The sequence below is a fragment of the Pinus tabuliformis genome, chromosome 5_2, assembly GCF_031772625.1.
Source record: "Pinus tabuliformis cultivar Carrire ecotype Pingquan chromosome 5_2, CPIR1, whole genome shotgun sequence".
Classification (NCBI taxonomy): domain Eukaryota; kingdom Viridiplantae; phylum Streptophyta; class Pinopsida; order Pinales; family Pinaceae; genus Pinus; species Pinus tabuliformis.
In genome coordinates, this window is record NC_142306.1 from 39,718,381 (window position 1) to 39,736,419 (window position 18,039).

Consider the following 18,039-nt stretch of genomic DNA (forward strand, 5'->3'; position numbering starts at 1 on the left):
TCTATGAATGCACTACATCCCTACATTAGTCTCGCTTGCATTCCACTCACCTTCTTGACATCCACCTGAATCCTATTCACTTAGATCTACAACTCACATAAATCCCTTTGGATGCTTCCTAGCATCTACATGTCTTGCTGCTCGAATTGTTGCAACGCATCTATCTTTATGTCTTGTAACTTATCGCTGAATGCATCGATATGACCTTCTAGAACCATGGGATCTAGATGTGTCTGCTTGTTAGACTTATGCTTCCTTCATTGGCCACCCGTCTATTCATGTCCATTTTTCTTCAGAATGAATGGAGTTCTTTGCACTTCACCACCCCCTCCTCCCTGCAATGAAAGTTCTTGTTTATTAGTGCGGTGTGAAGCAAACTTCTCACGTTGCTCAGCATCCTTCCATTCTTTCTCTGCCTGCTTTTTAGCAATGCACTCTTCCTCTATTCATGCCTTCTCTGCAACTACCTTAGCAGCCTCCTTGTTTTTCTCGGCCAATGTGCATGCAACATTCTGAGTGGCTGCCTTCCACTTTTGTGCCGCAGAGCTCTCTATGCCTTTGCTGGTTCCAACCTCTAGCATTGTAGGTTTGCTCCACAGAGGTGAACAATACCCTACAACTTCCTGCACATCCGTCTCAGACACTAAATAAGGCAATAGATGACATGTTCCTTCTGGGTCCTTCCACACACGAATTGAGACATTGTGAAAGTCAACTTTGAACTCTATGTAGGCTGCTAATTTCCCAAACCAGTTTGGGGACAACCTTGGCCGCTGATTGATTACCATCCAAAGGTCCATATCCATTAGGACCCAGAAAATATTCATTACCTTAATGCATGCCACATCCTTTGTGGCCTAGAGCAATGCAAACCTTGCGGCTTCAGGAAATTCTTCCTTGTGCGAAGAAAATTGGCTATCCTCTGGTAACCTCCATGCAAATAATACAATCGACAGTAGAAGCTACGTGTAATGAAATGTTTTACTTTCTTCTTGGGCTTTGTGGCAGTTCGTGAGGAACTCCTAGCAGAGATACCTTGACCAATTATACTAGATGCCCTTCACGCACTGTGCCACAAGGGATACAACCAGTGTCGAAACTTCATCTGCACAACACTTTTGCATGATCTTTCCTCCGAGGATCTGGGTAGTAAACTGGATTGCCTGGTCTTGTTTAGAAAAGATTGAGTATCCTCGCGACTTCTTCATGAGACCATACTCCTTTTTCATTTTATTAGCTAGCTCCTTTTCTCGTATTTTTCCTTGAAATTTCTTAGCAGGGTCCGCTCCTTTGTGGGGAAACCTAGTTACCTTGTGGATCAACATATCTATTATTGGAATAAGTTTTCATAGCCATAGAATCCCATCGTGCACCAGCGCGAGGAGCTAGTGCACACAAACCATATTAATAGGGGAGCGGCGATAGTGAGAAACTAATAGCATATTCAACAGCCCCGACTGCTCAATGCCGCGGACCCACTTCATGGGTTCTAACTATGTAACACATGTGTCTTCATAGTATATATTCATCATATACTTATGGGTGGCCATATGTGGAAATTGGTCCTAATCTGCAATATCCTAATCCTCCAATTTCAACAATGGGATTAGTTATTCAAATGTGGCCTCCTCTGGTAGTAGGGGAGTGGATACCCCAAATTTCCCCGAATCAAGCTCCTTAGTCACTTTAGTTTTTCCCTTCCATGAAGGGATTTACTCAGGCAACAAAGAGATAAGCTTGACCCCCTCAGCATCGACTTCTTTGATGCCTTGGTACTCCTCTTCCTTTAAATCCACTACCTTTTCTAGTTGCTTGTCATTTTTCTACTTCGGCTGTGGCTCTGTATGCTTCCTTAGTGATATTCAGACCAACACAGGCTTATTTTGTTTTTATTTTGCAGCTAGTTGGTTTTCTTTCATATCGGGCTACTTTTCTTTTATCACAGTTTGTTTCGGCCTAGGCGACCTTGGTGCCGTAGGCGCATCAGGCGTAGTCTCTATACTAGATACTTCAAGACCTAGCACGTCAGATACAACTACTTCTAAATTGAGGGCTTCATGGAGGTTAGTGGAAGTCATCTTTTCAATAAATAGCTCTCGGGCTACTGCAGAATAGTTCACAAATGAAGGGCACATCGCAAATTATTCCCAGAACACTCTACTCATATGCGTTAGACAACAAAATGCTCCAACAATTCTTAGAATGCAAAGTGTTCTATGTTGGATTGGTATGCATAATTTATAAGGGGAGTTAAATTCAGATCCTATCATTCCCCCCAAATTCCAATAATAAATGCTACTTTGGCGACAGATCTTCAAAGATTTTTCCTTAATTATCGCCTCCCCACTACCCTTAACCGCTTTCTTGGCATCAAATCATGAATAGTAACTCTAATGGTCATTTCCCTGCTAGGCTACATGGTACCTTACCCCATCGTGCAACATCCTGAATGAAACTTCATCTGGTGCATCCTCGTCACTCTTCATGCCATCGGATAGCTGCCTTGTCCTCCAAACTAGGAAATGTAGTTTATAGTCTCATGCTCCCTTGCAACTACCTAGATCACTAAGACTATCCTACTTCCATATAGTCATTGCGCAGGATCCCCCATATACAGCTTCAACTTGCTCCCATTCACTTTTCCCGGGGAGCTCCCCATTCATATTCACAAGCTGAACTGCACCACCGTCTGTAATTTCCTTGACAATATATGGTCCTAACCAATGCATCTGGAATTTACCCAGAAATTTAGTGAACTTACTATCATATAACAACACAAGATCATTTACCTTGAATGTGCGAAGCTTGATATGGCGATCATGCCATGCTTCTTTTCATTACTTCTATACTTGTTGGTGGAATCTTGCCAAAAATTGATCCTCGTCTAGCTCCATGAGCTATGCGAGCCATTCTTCCAAGGCCTCATGATACGCCATATCCATCAAAGCTTCTATGTTTAGACTAGGCACAATGTGTTCCATAGGCATTACTGGTTCAACCCCATAGACTAATATAAATGACGTTTTCCCTGTCAACTTCTTACAGGTTTTCCTATAGGTCCATAGCGCAACAGGTATGCACACATCCCAATCATTCTACTATGCGTTACATATATTTGTCACCGCATTCTCCAAAATTTTGTTAAAAGCTTCGACTGCCCATTTTCCTACGAGTGATATGGTGTACTCTACTGATGGTAAACCTCAAATTCATTTGACAACGTGCTAATAATTTCATTCACAAAGTGTGTATCCCTATCACTCATCAAAACTTTAGGGCATCCAAACCTTGTTAAGACATATTCAAACAAGAATTTTGTTGCTATAGCCCCTGTACAATCCTTTACTGGTTGTTCTTCTACCCATCTGGTTAAATATTCTGTCGCAGTGATAATGTAGCACATGGCCTTTTTCTTTCCAAGTGGCTGAATCGGTCCAATAAAATCAATCACTCACTTCTCAAAGGCCTATAAAGACACCTGAGGATGTAGCAGTAGCTCACCCCTTAGCGATGGTATGCGAGTCGTTTGACATGCATTTCATACCTTATAGTATGCTTTGAAATCCTTGTGCAGTGTTGGCCACCATAAACCTGCACGTAAAATCTTCTATGCGGTTGTGTTTCCTCCATAATGGCCTCCCATAGCTCCCCCATGAGCTTCGGCTAGAATACTATCACATTGAAATTATGGCACATATCTCCACAATATCTCATCTGTACTCATTTTGTACAGATGTCCCGCAATCACTGAAACATTGGTTGCACGCACTACTAATTCTTCTGGCTTCACAATAACTTCAAAGTCATACTCTTTAAATAATAATAACCATCTACAAATATTTCCCCCCAATAAAGGTTTGTTGAACAGGTATTTTAAGGCAAAATGATCTGTATACATCTTGAAATGTCCCCCTAACAGATAGTGCCTGAATTTTTGCAGTGCATAGACCATGGCCAACCCTTCGTGCTCTATTGTTAAATAATTTTTCTCAGCCTTGGATAACTTCCTACTTGCGAAGGCTATGGGATGGTCTAGTTCTCCTTCGCCTTCTTGTCTGAGTACTGCACCCAGAGCAATGCAAGAAGCATCCACATGTACATGAAACTCAATTTTCCAATCAAGAAAAATTAAGATTGGTGTAGTTACCATCTTTTCTTTCAACACATCTACGCTGCGCTAACATTCTTCATCCCAAAAAAATGTTTCATCCTTCCTTAGCAGTTTTTCCATGGGTGCGGTAATTTGAGCATAAGATTTGATGAATTTTCTATAGTATCCCGTGTGGCCTAGTATTGCACATAGCTACTTGACATTCCTAGGGGCCTCCAAGTTCACAATCAATGCAATCTTTGCAGGGTCCACTATCAATCCTTGCTTGCACACAACATTACCCAGAAAGATCCCAAAAGGAACAAAAAATATAAAATTTTTCTAATTCAACACTATTTGGTATCTTTGACTTGTATCCCAAATAAGGCGTCGACTTGCCACATGGCGCGTCACCAAGCCAAGCACTGTCTAGTCATCAAAATACACTTCTAGAAACTTATGAATGAATTCTTTGAACGTTGTTATGACTACGCAGGAAAATATTGCAGGTCTGTTATTTAATCCAAACGGCATAACAATGTACTGAAAGCAACCACACTCTGTCGCGAACATGGTTTTGCTTCTATCCTCTTGAAGAGTCTTAATTTGATGATACCCAGAAAAACCATCAGTAAAGGAATAGGCCTCCTACCCTGTGACATTGTCTAACACTTCATCTATAAACGACATCAGAAATGGATCGTGAACACAGGCATCATTGAGCTTCCGCAGATGTATGCAAATCCTTATTTCACCCTTTTGTTTCTTCTCTTGTACCACCATCGGGCTCACCCAATCGGACTCTTCAACAGGTTCTATGATGCTTGCCTCCAGAATTTTATATAGCTCTTAGCGAACCTTCTCTTTATACTTAGGATTAAGGTGATAAGGCCTCTATTTAAAAGACTTTGTGTCTAGCTTCAATGTGATATTCATAACACCCAAGTCACCAAGCATACCCTTTAAATTTGAAAACTTAGCAGGGAAGAGATCCTGGTATTCGTCAAGTAATTCAACAATTTTGTCTACTGTAGCGTCATCCCAATAGTCTCCAATATTTGTGAACTTTGGTTCTTCTTTTGTTCCAATGTTTACTTGCTTTGTTTCCAAAGTTGTAGAGATGTTTGGGTTCTCTACTTGTGGGCCTTCGACTTCACGATACTCTTCTCTCTCTGGAATATTAATATTCCTCGAGTTTTCTTCCTCCTCTTCAGCGATCACATTAAAGCATTCCAGGTCATGGTGCATCTGGGTGCTACAGTATGGTTGGGTCCATTCCATAGGTTCCTTTGGTGACCTGAAGATAACTGCTTTAATTTCTTGAAGCGCTTCATCGATGCTTGTAAAGCCATCTTCAAAGCTAAAAGTCAATAAGAAACCTTCCTTCAATACATCCCATTCTACAGTGTCATGGCAGAGCTCTGTTTCAAGGTACCCGTTCATGGGGATTGTATTCAAGGTATGGTAAAATATATGTACCCATTCTGGATGTGGTTCTGTACCCCACGCCTGAGTACACTTTGCCAAGTGATCACACATATCATCCCTTCCATTCTGGTATTAGCATGCCCAAATCGTAGCTTCATCATTCTCCTGTAATCTAGCCATCCAAGAAAAATATCCTTATTTGTACCCAACCATCATGCAAGCGTAACACGTAACACCAACTCCAATACTTGAAAGTGGTGGTCCTAAGGGAATTCACGCTTAAATTCATCTAAAAAAATATCTACGTTAGTAAAACCATCATAATAAGTTAACTTTCTTACCTTCGATGAAACACAATGCAGTGACTTCATCATCATATTGCATTGTAAGGTAGAAACCTCATGTAAGCGGTTTTTCCCGTGCTCTAATTCCTCATTTGAATCAAAAGTGCAAGAACACTACCGGTCCCATGCAATTCATCCATCTGCCATTGGATTGATCCAATCCTGATCTTGCACTGTTATCTTATAGATTTGATCCAGCTCATCATCACTTTCCACATAATCGTAGACTAGTTCAGTATAACATGCCCCTTCTACAGGATTCAGTGGAACTATAACCTTAAGCGACTTTCTTTAAAATGGAATTGTACACTTCTTCAGATTAATGATTTCATTCATATCAATAACCCACTCAATTCCTAAGAGTGCGGTGTATGGATTACTGTCATCGAAAATTTCTATAACTTCAAAGTCCTCTACTACACTCACACCATCAATAACAACCATTACTCTGTATAAGCATCCCATGGGGATGATTTTCTGTTGATTTGATATCCTGAGCTAATTCAAAGACCACTACAATGCTGATTTCCTCATCCTTTCCCATGTTTGTTTTGGTAGGAAATTCGCATCAGACCCCAAATCCAAAATGACCTCATCCATTTCATACTCACCTATCTGTGCTATTAACCAGATATCTCGTCCTGTTCGCAGCTTATGCCTACCAATTTTTCTAACTGCACGCTGCTCCAAAGGAGTCTTTTCCTTATTGGAACACTTTTTTGTTAGGTCATGCAATCCTTCCACAACCTTCTTGTCATGCAATAACTATATGCAGGTCTCCAAAAAGGTAGTGAGTACAGAAGTATCAACCTCTTTTGTCACATTGGTTTCTTGCATCTTGTCTTGGCTTCTTGAGGTGGAGGCCTCAAAAAAGCTCTTCTTAACTTCCATGAATGTTTCCTTAGCACAATTAAATAAAAGCCAACTTCTTCCTCTAGAGCTTTGCAGACCCATCCATCCTCTTCAGGCTACTTACCCTTATCTGCACCAGTTGTCATACCACTCCTTAGTACAATATTAATGCTTTGATCCTCCTCACGTGCTTCAACCCTCATCATTTGTAAATTTTGCATAGGTTGTTGAGGTTGTGTTTTCTTCTGTTGCATATTAGCTATTAACACTAGACGTTGTTCTATGGAATGGTCAAGCTATCTGTAGTATTTACATGAAAGGTGTGTAGGATTGGGGAAATCTCACACAAAGTGCCCCAACTATCTGCAGTTGTAGCAAATAATTTGACCACGACCTCTAACAAGTCCCCCTCCTCATCCTCATCCTCAACCTTGAAAACTTGCACATTCTCCTCCAGCTTCTTGATCTAGAGGCCGACTTTCTTCTTGCATACAATAAGTAGGGGTTATTTCCATCATCATCTCATAGCTTCTACAATGGCGCTCATCATGGACCACAAATTTATAGAAATTATAGAACAACTGATGAGGTGTCTGAACGAACTTCTGAATCAAGTGGAAGTTATCTGTTGCATGTTTCCCAATGACTTGACAAATGGTGCACCATAGCGCAGCTCCTATGCTTGGCCCAAACAGGACTTCTGTCTTCAGGGGGCTGGCCCTCTCCCTATAAAATAGTTTTCATATACTGGACAATGATCTTTATCATGCCCATGCCCCTTGCACTTCAAGCCACAAACCTCTGCGTGCACTTCTGGCTTCGTCTCCTTTTCTTTCTCCAAACTCTTGAACTCTAGGTGTAAGCTCACTAACTATGAGTGAATCTATTGTACTTGTAGATTTGTTTCCTGAATAGGTGATGCATGTAGCCTCATTGCGATCTACAAGGCTTCTTCTTGCATTTCTATCTTTTGTTGTGATAGATAAATTCTCAAATGCGGCAAAAGTGATGTGATGAATGAGTCGCAATGTTGACTATCTGAGATTTTCATGTTAGCCTATATAATTTGGCACTTCAACCTCTGATAAAATTCCCAAGGTGTCCCCTCAACCTTTATCGTGATCTCTTTAAGTTCAATTACCATTTGTGCCTTGGATTTAATCTTACTAAACTCTTTGTTCAAACCTGTTTGATTTTCTACTAGTGATGCATGAGGATTGTCAGTGCAATACTTAATGTACCAAGTTAGCGCACGATCGTGCAAGGAGGTAACCAACTGTTCCTTCTTTATATTATCATTAGTGATTTGTTGTGTTGTCCATACAACGTTCGCAACAAACCATAACTGCTTTGGATCTTCACTTCCTATGCCCTTAAAGATCGACATATTCATTGCATTTTCCATGTTGAATGGTGGCAGTCGAGGTAGATGTGTGGGTGAAGGTGTATGTGGTGGAGGTGTAAGTGGAGGTGGAGTGGATGGAGGATATGTTCTAGGAATACCTCGAGTTATTAGTTGAACAATGCTTCAAGGTGTAGACTGCACTGCCCCTTCGTCATCACTCGAAGGAGGTCCAATCAATGGGTTATACTTTGGTCATGATTATTCACGATTTCTAAAGAATCTTCCACTTCACGTAGCTCCGAACATCAAGGTAATGGAATTACCCACTTTTGGCATAATATCATTTTAATATAGGTATTCAATGAACTTAAATACTTACCTTGTGGTCCTTTGAAGAATCTTCACTCTGCTTCACTATAGCTGACTAAGGTGTCAACTTCAAATTCCGTAATAAATCCTCCCAGACTTCGATCAAGAAAATGATCTATGTGATCTTGTTTTCACAGGCCTCTAGTCATTGCACCAATTCTAGTGTCCACACTATAGAGCTATCAAGCTTCCACCTTCCTTGAATGTCTGTCAATTTAGCTAACCAATCGTATAGTTCAATTGGGAAAGTGCAAAAGAAGATTTCATGTACCTTTGTATACATATATCTATTAAACCAATCCTCCTTCGGTAGGTGTGGATTCCTATTCTCTTTAGCTTTGAACTCGCGAATCATTCGATCTAACCAAATTTCAATCTCTTTCTTAGTTAGATTCCAATGATGCGACATCACACATCTCCTTAAGCATATCTCGGTCCCAACAATGGAATAATTTGTTAGCTTAGGGGGTCCTTAACTGGGTTCAGAGTTAGTTATGCCAACCAACACAACCCTACACTGCTAGCCCTTTTGGCAACAACCTATGTAATGTAGGCTGTAGTCTCACCCAAAGTAGTATTAGGGGATGCAAGAACCAAGTTTTTGCATCTAGAGACTAGTGTGATATTTTTCAGTGCCTTAGAGATACCTCCACGCAGACTGACAAAATTCTAGGGATCATTACTGTAACTAAGTTAAAGTGGCCTTCAGACCTTCATGAAGGTCCATGATCAGTCCTTATGGACCTTAAACAGTCGATTTACCTACTTTCGTGCATCAACAAGAAACCCTATATCGTAATTCACGTAGATCTATTTAATTCGATGGAAAACATAAGAGAAATAGTCTTTAACTTCGCGGAAGTGGCTAAGAATTCAATTCATACCTTATTAAGATAGATTCAAGGAATTCGCATAACATTCAATCTTTATTTCATAAAACATGTCATTAATTGAAAACATATAACATAAACAAATATAATGGAAAATACACAGTAATTCTTCACAAAGTGGTCTTTATTGATCTTCAGTTCACTAACTATAGACTCTTCTTACCCTATACACACAGCTGCAGGGGTTCATGCACTCAACTGCAGACTCTACCTAGGCCTCATGCGCACTCAACTATAGGAGCCTTCCCTTCTCTACCTATGTGTAGGAAGCAGATCCTTCCTGCCCTAGCTCTTGCCCATGATGACAAAAATCTTCAATGTCCCTAATTTTCTATCAAAACTTACTACTAAGACTTGCTAAAACTAAACTATTTATAGGTTTCCTAATATAATACCATGGCCCCGGGCTCATGGGTGAGTCTTCAAAACTGACCAAAAACAGGGGGCTAAGGCCCCTTTGACTTTATCTATTTGTGCACTCTGCATCCACATTTTGTTGAGACTTTACATCTTTTACAAAATTCTTTACAAAAATGACTAAGTTTAATTCAATTCTACCCCTGGGGACCCCATCCCAACATTTACCATCTCCAAATATGAAGTCTAAAGAACAATTTATTTCAAATGCCACATATACTACAAGATTCAAGAGAGGCTCCACTAGTCCTAGGACACAATGGATTTTCCTTATAATTTTCTTTCACTACCCCAAAAAAGATGCCTTGCATTCTACATCCATAAGGAGAAAACCCAAAGAAAAAAACTTTGCATGACCTCTCCAAACCAAGAAAAACCAAGCTCATCACTTTTTTCTTGCAGTCTTAGATGCTTGTAGCTATAAGAGGGAATTGGACTATCCAATTATTGTGTCCATTCACTAAAACTTTAGTGAGAGAGAAAAATTTCTCCCACAAAAAATAAGCACCCTTTACCTTAACGTTAGGTATGTGCCATGTGAAATACTACCATCAGGTTTATTTGAGAAAACCAGATTTCTACCCAAAGGTTCTTTCCTTTGGTTGAAATGATTACCTCAAAATCCATATGGTCAACAATATGAATTAGAGAACCTCCACCTTCATAGGGATGAATCAAATATCCACTTGGTTGCACTTCTGCTCTAATGGACTACTGCAACATGGGCATTCTGGGACCTCCCTGAGTTCCACTCAAGGGTCTCTCACAAACCTTTGAGGAAGGTTTTGGAAGTTTTCCAAATTTAGTTAAGAAAATTATGCAAGAATAAATGCTTTAGAAATGTGACTGAAACAATAAAAGCTACATTTGGGGAAGAAATAAAGACAAAATGAGGAACATGCCAACAAAAGAAAAGTACAAGAAAATCAGAAAGGAAAATAGGCCAGAACTCTTGATTTTTTCTTAGAACTCCCCAAGTTACTACAAGAAGTATCCAACGTACCACAAGACTACCATCTTCCAATACATAAGTGTATCTAAGAGTCCAGAAATCTCGGGTAAAAGCTAAAGTAGTTGGCACATACATCTGCAATTAATAGTAGCATTCAAATTAGACACTGATGAACACTTCACAAATTTTATATGGCTAAAAACCTCTCAGCTTACAATTCATTTCACCTGCATGTATAAAAGCTCAATTGTTCCTCCATTTCCAGTTGAGAAAGTAGTAAGAACATCCACTCTTCAGAAATATGGAAGCTAGGATGTGTGATATTTGAGAATCTTTGCAACCTAAATTAAACAACAAAAAATGAAATTCATCTATCAACTTGAAGTGAAGATAGAGATCCATGGAAATGGGGATATGTTTACTTTTTAGGGTCTATACCAACAAGAGAACAAGCTCATGCAACTACTCTAGTACACCCATGTGAAATAGTGCAATTCCAATAACATCTGGACCAAGTTGTACAAAATAACCCACTCTCATTATTAACTACCATTAGAAAAACAGTAACATAAAATGTTGTTCAGCCAAAAATTGGAGAAAAAACCTTCATCCCAAGCATCTGGATCCACTCAACAACATTTCCTTTAGCCTTTGAAAGAAACTTTGTTAAAGTCTCCTCTGCAATAGAAAGGAGTCTGTAGAGACAGGAGGAAAAAAAACCATACCCTAGTCATAACTGAAACATTTTGTAGGTGTAAAATGTAGATAACAATTTTACATGACTCCAAACAACAAACACAATCAATTCCTAACTGCATAACAAACTAAAGTAGTCTATGCATAGAAAAAATATCAGCACCCATTACAAGTTTGAAACAAAGTCCCATCTCCTAAGAAAAAATTTTGTATTAGTTTTGAGTTGGTGAAGTTCAGGTCTATAACACATCTCCATGCTTATTAGGCCCTCACATTCTCACCATTTCCTACTCAAGAAAAAATGGACAGGTTGGAGGTCGAACTCAGGAACTACCCCTGGCTGCTCTGTCACTGAACTACATGCCCTTTTTATTCTGGAAAGCCTTACCAGTTCCAGATCAAGGTGTGGATTAAAAAATCCAACAACTCTTTATGTTTGAAGTTATTTACATGGGAGAGATGGGTAGGAGTTTGCAAGGTAGATACAATTGCGATCTCAAAAGATGCTTGAAAAATCCTTTAACACTTTCCTCTCAACATAGAGAGATTAATTTATATCACTTGACTTATGAGAGGAATAGAGAAAGACACTACTATTGAGACCATTAATGTTATAGACATTTTTGGGCACTACGACCCCAAGCATGAAATGTCCATAAACCAAGGGCTCCTAAGTCCCTAAAAGTGTTGTTCTAACCCCTAAAGGAACAAGGTCAACTGATTACAGCTTCTCCCAGAAGTTCTCCATGAAAAACTACTCAGAACTGGTCAAAACAGGATCATTTCAGCTGCTCCATAGGCAAAGTGCATTGCATCTCACCTAAATACACTGTGTGGGTGCGTTGCATTTCAAAAAGCCCTTCTATGGGGTGCGATGGGCGAGAAGTGACAAATGGCAGTGTCATTCCACGAGGTGGAGAGGCATGGAAACTTCCAGAAACTTCTCCTGTCACACTTGCCTCTCTGAATTTGACCAAGGATGAGTAAGAGATCACCAATATCCAAGTGGAAGCAAGAACTATCAGAGGGAAGACACTAATCAAATCACAAGTTGACTCATCTCCCTTACAGATATCTATATATGGATCCCTCATCCCAGAGATCCAGAGGCTGGAATTTTGCATATTGTAAGGAATTGTTGTTCGTTTCTTGAGACAACATCAGATTGTTGGGTGATCTAAGATTTGTATGAGGTGAAGAGGGGCTTCCTTGTTGAGAGGATGATGCTGGGTTAGAACAACTGGTTGTAACTCCCTTGGCTCTTTTTTGTTTATCAATAAAAGCTATTCAAGTTTTCCTCCATACTCTTGTGTCATTTATGTTTTCTGCATTTGTATGGTCAATTTACATCTGATCCTAGATTGCTTATGATTATAGATCCATGTTCTTGTATAGTGCTATGCTACTGCGATCTTACAGGTACTCTGTGAAGCTGGGCATGCAAGGGAACAAGTAGCGAAAGACTATCAAGAGAGAGAGGAATCGAACTAGGAGATTAGCACAAGACAGAGGTTGGTCTTCTTTGTTCTTCTCTCATCTATATTTCATAAAGGAAAAATGAAAGTAGCTTTACTTTGTTTGTTTCTAAGGTAGCTATCACACCTTAGTGGGATAAGTAGTTCTGTGTAGACACTTTTCCCTGTAACAATTAAGCAACCAAAATTTTTGGGCTCTTGTAGATTTTAAAATCACTGATACTATCTCATAATATGAATCACGCCATTACATAAACAATACCCTACTTGCAACATATCTAATGAATACATTAGAACAAAAATAAAACTTATAACCAAGCCACAAAACATACAAAAAGGACCATTGGTGCAGAAAAAAATCAAAACCCAACTCTGAAAATAAATGAATTTTTAGGGGTAAAGGCATTTAACATACCCAACAGGGCTAGCATCCCTGGGGGGATCCTGGGGGGTCAGGTGATTTTGTTGTTGATCTTTAACATTTATAGCCATAGACTCACAACTAGTCTTTGTAGTTGGTATGGAGGCCTTAAATAATCCCCACCCCAAAAATATCTCAAACTTAGTATCCAGAAGCATGTAATCCAAAAAAAACCTTCTGTGAAACCTCAAAAACAAAACAAGGATTTAAAAGAACTGTGACATTCTACAACTGCTACCTGAAATAACCATTCTCGTACACCAACTGTAAGACTTGTTTCTGCAAGCGGTCATTCGCCTCCATTAACAACCTGTTCATGGTAGAAAGCTTTATGTTCATAGGCTGGAGACAAGAATCTTCCTTTTGTTTCTTCTCCCTACACCTTCTGTAACACCCAAAAATGGCAACATAGGTATTTTTAGCCCATATGGGAGGTGTTGGAAAATGTAACTAGGTTCGGTCTTCATAATTGTACTTGAAGTGAAAATGTAATAAAAATAATTTTATTATTAAATTGAATTGACTTATTAAAACATGGGTTTCATGATTGGGTCAATTATAGGTCAAGTATCCATTATAGGCTTTAGGTTACTGCCAAAATCATTTATTATTGGTTCAAAGACTACTCGATCAAGTCATCTTCTTCAAGAAAAGTCATCAAGTCAAAGTCTTCAAGTTGGCTTCATATAAATTATCCTCATGTTGGCCTTCTACAATGTCACACCTATTCACATGGTCATGTCGGCCCATTAATGATGGACGAACCACTATATATACCCAGCTGAGCTTGTTGCATTTCATCATCTGTGGAGCTCGCATTTCAAAGGTAGTTTCGGTGGTCTCTATGGAACAACTCAGTGATATGAGGACAAAAAATAACTCGTGAATCTCAGAAAGAAGTGCGGATTTTAGAGTAATATGTTTTAGTTATTTCACAGAAGATAAGTTCATATAATCTTAAACTTTAGTGCAATTACAGTTAGCCTAAGATTGGAGACACAGATTGCAATTTGGTACTACCATAGTAGTAACACAAGTTCTATGCTATTTCTGTCTCGGTATAACACAACGTTGAGGGCTCGGTATTGCAACAGTGTAAGTTTCAACACAGTTTGGCTCTATAGTAACACTGTGATGAGGGTAGACAACAATGATGAAAATCTCGGTATATTTACAGTGATGAAATATTAGTGAATTAAGGTCTTGATGTTATGACAGTGATAAGACTTCAATGCTACCACAAAGATAATAATTTGGTACCTTCTTAATGAAAGGGACTCATTGCTAAGATATATGAAGGATGAATTAATGGAGGGAGTCTAGTCTAGTTTATAAGGGTCATGGTCGTCTCTTTTTGAATCTACTGACAGAAGAATTTTGACTTGTTTTCCCCAAAGAGTGGGATTTTTCCCTGGAAGTGTGCCTATATCTTGTTTTCTCTTATATCTGTTGCTTGGCATTAATCTTGATGATAAGAAAATATAATTAAGAGAACAAATACTAATAATGAAAATACCACAAGGTAATTTCATTAAGAGGAAAATCATTTAAACTACCTAACCTATGGATTTCTAACATGGTGTCAGAGCTATCGTATTGGTCAAAGGTAGTTCTAGGCTAATGAAACTAATGGAACTCACTACAGTAGCTCAGATGATCTCGGTGCTACCATGGAAGGTTGGATCTATTAGATTATTACAGACTATAGTGAATTGGTTTTGGTGTTGTTACAAAAGTGAGAAAAATTCGGATATCACAGGTGTGCTCTCGGTATAATCATGGGTAGAAAAAGAAGGGTCTCGGTGTCCTCTCAGTCACTATATCAATACAATTTCAGTGCTTCCACAATATTATGATAATGTGACCTCAACTCAGTGTTATTTTAATATTGCTAATACAGTATATGAGACTCAGTTCTATCACAATGGTGATATCACAGTAAGAAAGGCTCAATGCTATTAAAAAGAGAAGGCCATTGTACCACCTACAATGATCAGTGTTTAGTTCCATCATCGTGAGAAGTATTACCTATCAACACAATGAGAAGTTCTTAATATGTAACAGTGATGCTATTACAATAATACTCTCACAATGAACTAATGTTATTACAAGGATTTGTTATTTCCACAGTTCAGTACCTCCACAGTTACCACAGTTTCGGTGAAGTTACAATCATAAAAGAATTTGGGTTTTATGATATGTGGTCAAATTTTTGACATGATCATAAGTTGGAGAATTGTTAAGAAGAAGTAATATTTATAAGAATTGAAATAGTGATAAGAGTTCACCATAGTAAGAAGCTTTCGTTGCCACCACATTGTCACCATTAATGAACTATGCCACTCCTACAACAACAAAGATTAGGATGATGGATATTATTACTGTGTGTAAATCGGAGTATGAAGCTTTTTAATGGATCGTGTCATCACATGAACTATCAGAAGTCTGTCCTTACAAATTCAAACACAAAGGAAGCACTCTTTTAGGATCTGAGTAGAAAGAACCAAGTGAGTATTCTTATTAAAACAAGGTTAATAAGCTCTCAGGAGTTAGACGTATGTAAATACAAGGTAAGTATAATCATAAATATTTTCAAATATATCTAACTTCAAATGGTATATATCCAGTCTAGGATGAAATTGTAATCCCTATATAACATGCATCGTTATCTTCTAGAGTTTACAAATAATCTAGAATTTCAAGAAAAAGTCCTTGAGGAATAACATTTCTATAGGATTCCATATTGCATGGCTATGTAGAAGATCTAACTTGAGAAATTAAATCATGGTCTTGGTATCACGTGTTTTTCTTGAAATTATGTATTATAGGTATAGAATACCATGACTTGTTGAATGATCAAGGAGTATGAAAGGAGGCTTCACAAGACAAACCATTGGAGATAAAAAGGTTTGTCAAGAAACAAAGGTATGCCTTAAATTATGAATCATTTATATTTTCATAATAAAAGTTTATACATTTGATATTCTACATTACTAACATTGATATGAATAGCTATATTGAATCATAATGATTCTTGATAAATATACCCTCCTCATATCTTTGATTGTCTGTATAGAACCCTAGATTGGTTCTCTAGAAAACCCTAACTTAAGGGTATGTTACTATTAATATGTGAAACCCCTAAAACTACTTAGGGTTATTGATGGAGAAATTGCTATTATGATTTGATATATTGATAATGTCATGTTTGGGGTTTGTGGTATGATCATGGAAACCCTAACTTATTATGGTTGAAATGATGTTGTTTGGAAAATCTAGGGTTTAGCAGGTAAACCCTAGTAGTGGTTAAAATTTTCTAGTCTAGAATTTATGAATTTATATAGTGATTGCTGAAAATTTGAAGATATAAATCTAGGTTTTACATCAAAACCTGTAGATTCTAGTCGTGGTGTTGATTAAAGTGTGTTTGGTTTTGTTTGTTGAAGTTCATGTATGAAGTCTTAGTGAGGAGTCTGACATATGAGTTTGAAATGTTGTTAGATTCATTAATTTGATTTGTTTCAAGGGTTTTCTAGATAAAGAAACATGCCATTAAAAGAATATTGAAACCCTAGATATAATGAGTTTGATATCTTGGTGAGCTATGAATGTGATATAGGGTTTGTAACTAAACCTAGGCAATAAGTTCAAGTATAGTCTCTTGTTAATTATGTTTGTAAAGTCTAAATGCTTCCGTTGTTATAAGTTTTTGATATGGCTAACTTCATGCTAATTTTGGTTGTACTTGTTATCTAAGTTGTGTACGTACATCATTTTTAAGTTGGCGAAGATGATTGTAAACTAAAATTGATGTGATAAGCATGATATATGAATGACTCTGACAAGAAGGATGGAAGCCATTAAAGATTTTCTGATGTCATAAAAAAAGAGGGAGCCTGGATGAAATCTCCCTAGGATAAGAGGATGGTTGAGAATATTTCTTGTATAGAAATGATTAGATCCTTTCTGTTTAAGAGGGCGTGATGGATATGATTCTTTTCTTCATGTGTCACACACTAGATGAGGACTAACAACCGTAAGTTTTAGTGAAGGCCATGAGTAGGAGAAGGAAATTGGAGAATGCACTTTGAGGTGCTACTGAAAGAAAGAAATTAAGATCTGATTGAAGAATATGTTGTTGCATATGAAGTAGGAAGGAAAGTTTATGATTGATGAATCCTCTGTAAAATATTCAATTGATATTCCTACTATGGAAACTTGAGAAGTAACATCAAGTTTTCCAGAAGACCCCAGAGGTTTGTATCTGATTATAGTATATTATTGATTGGGGTTGTGTTTATACATGTGAATCTCTCAAAGGTTTTGATGGCATGCTGGTTACCAATTAGTTTCATTGGGAGAGATTGATCATCCTTGATTGGTTGGATAAAGGAATGTTGAGGCTTTTTGAGTGAAGCATTGCTTGGGAGGATATCCGGTCGACACTCTGTGTTGATGTCTAGGTCCCAAAGTTGGAAAGGTGGCATTGGTCATTGAGCTCTAACACACAACTGGATTTCCGGGTTGATGGTTAGCAAGTAAGTCTGATGGTACCTAGAGAGGCTGAAAGCTTGATTCCATATTATTCACACCCGGATAGATTTCCCTGGTCAAGAATATAGTTCATGGCATTGTGGTGCCTAAATGGTTGAGAGACCAATGTGTTATCACTGACAAAATTTCAAAGAAAAAAGGTAAGGGAAGAGTTAATTGATCCTAGACATATTCATGTTGATCTTGGTCATGTTCATGCAATAGAA

The 18,039-nt window shown here is 38.2% G+C and overlaps 1 pseudogene; it reads right to left on the reverse strand.

The window, feature by feature from the left end:
* Nucleotides 1-18,039, reverse strand: part of LOC149157507 (homeobox-leucine zipper protein ATHB-8-like) — a 95,415-nt pseudogene that overhangs the window by 52,556 nt on the left and 24,820 nt on the right.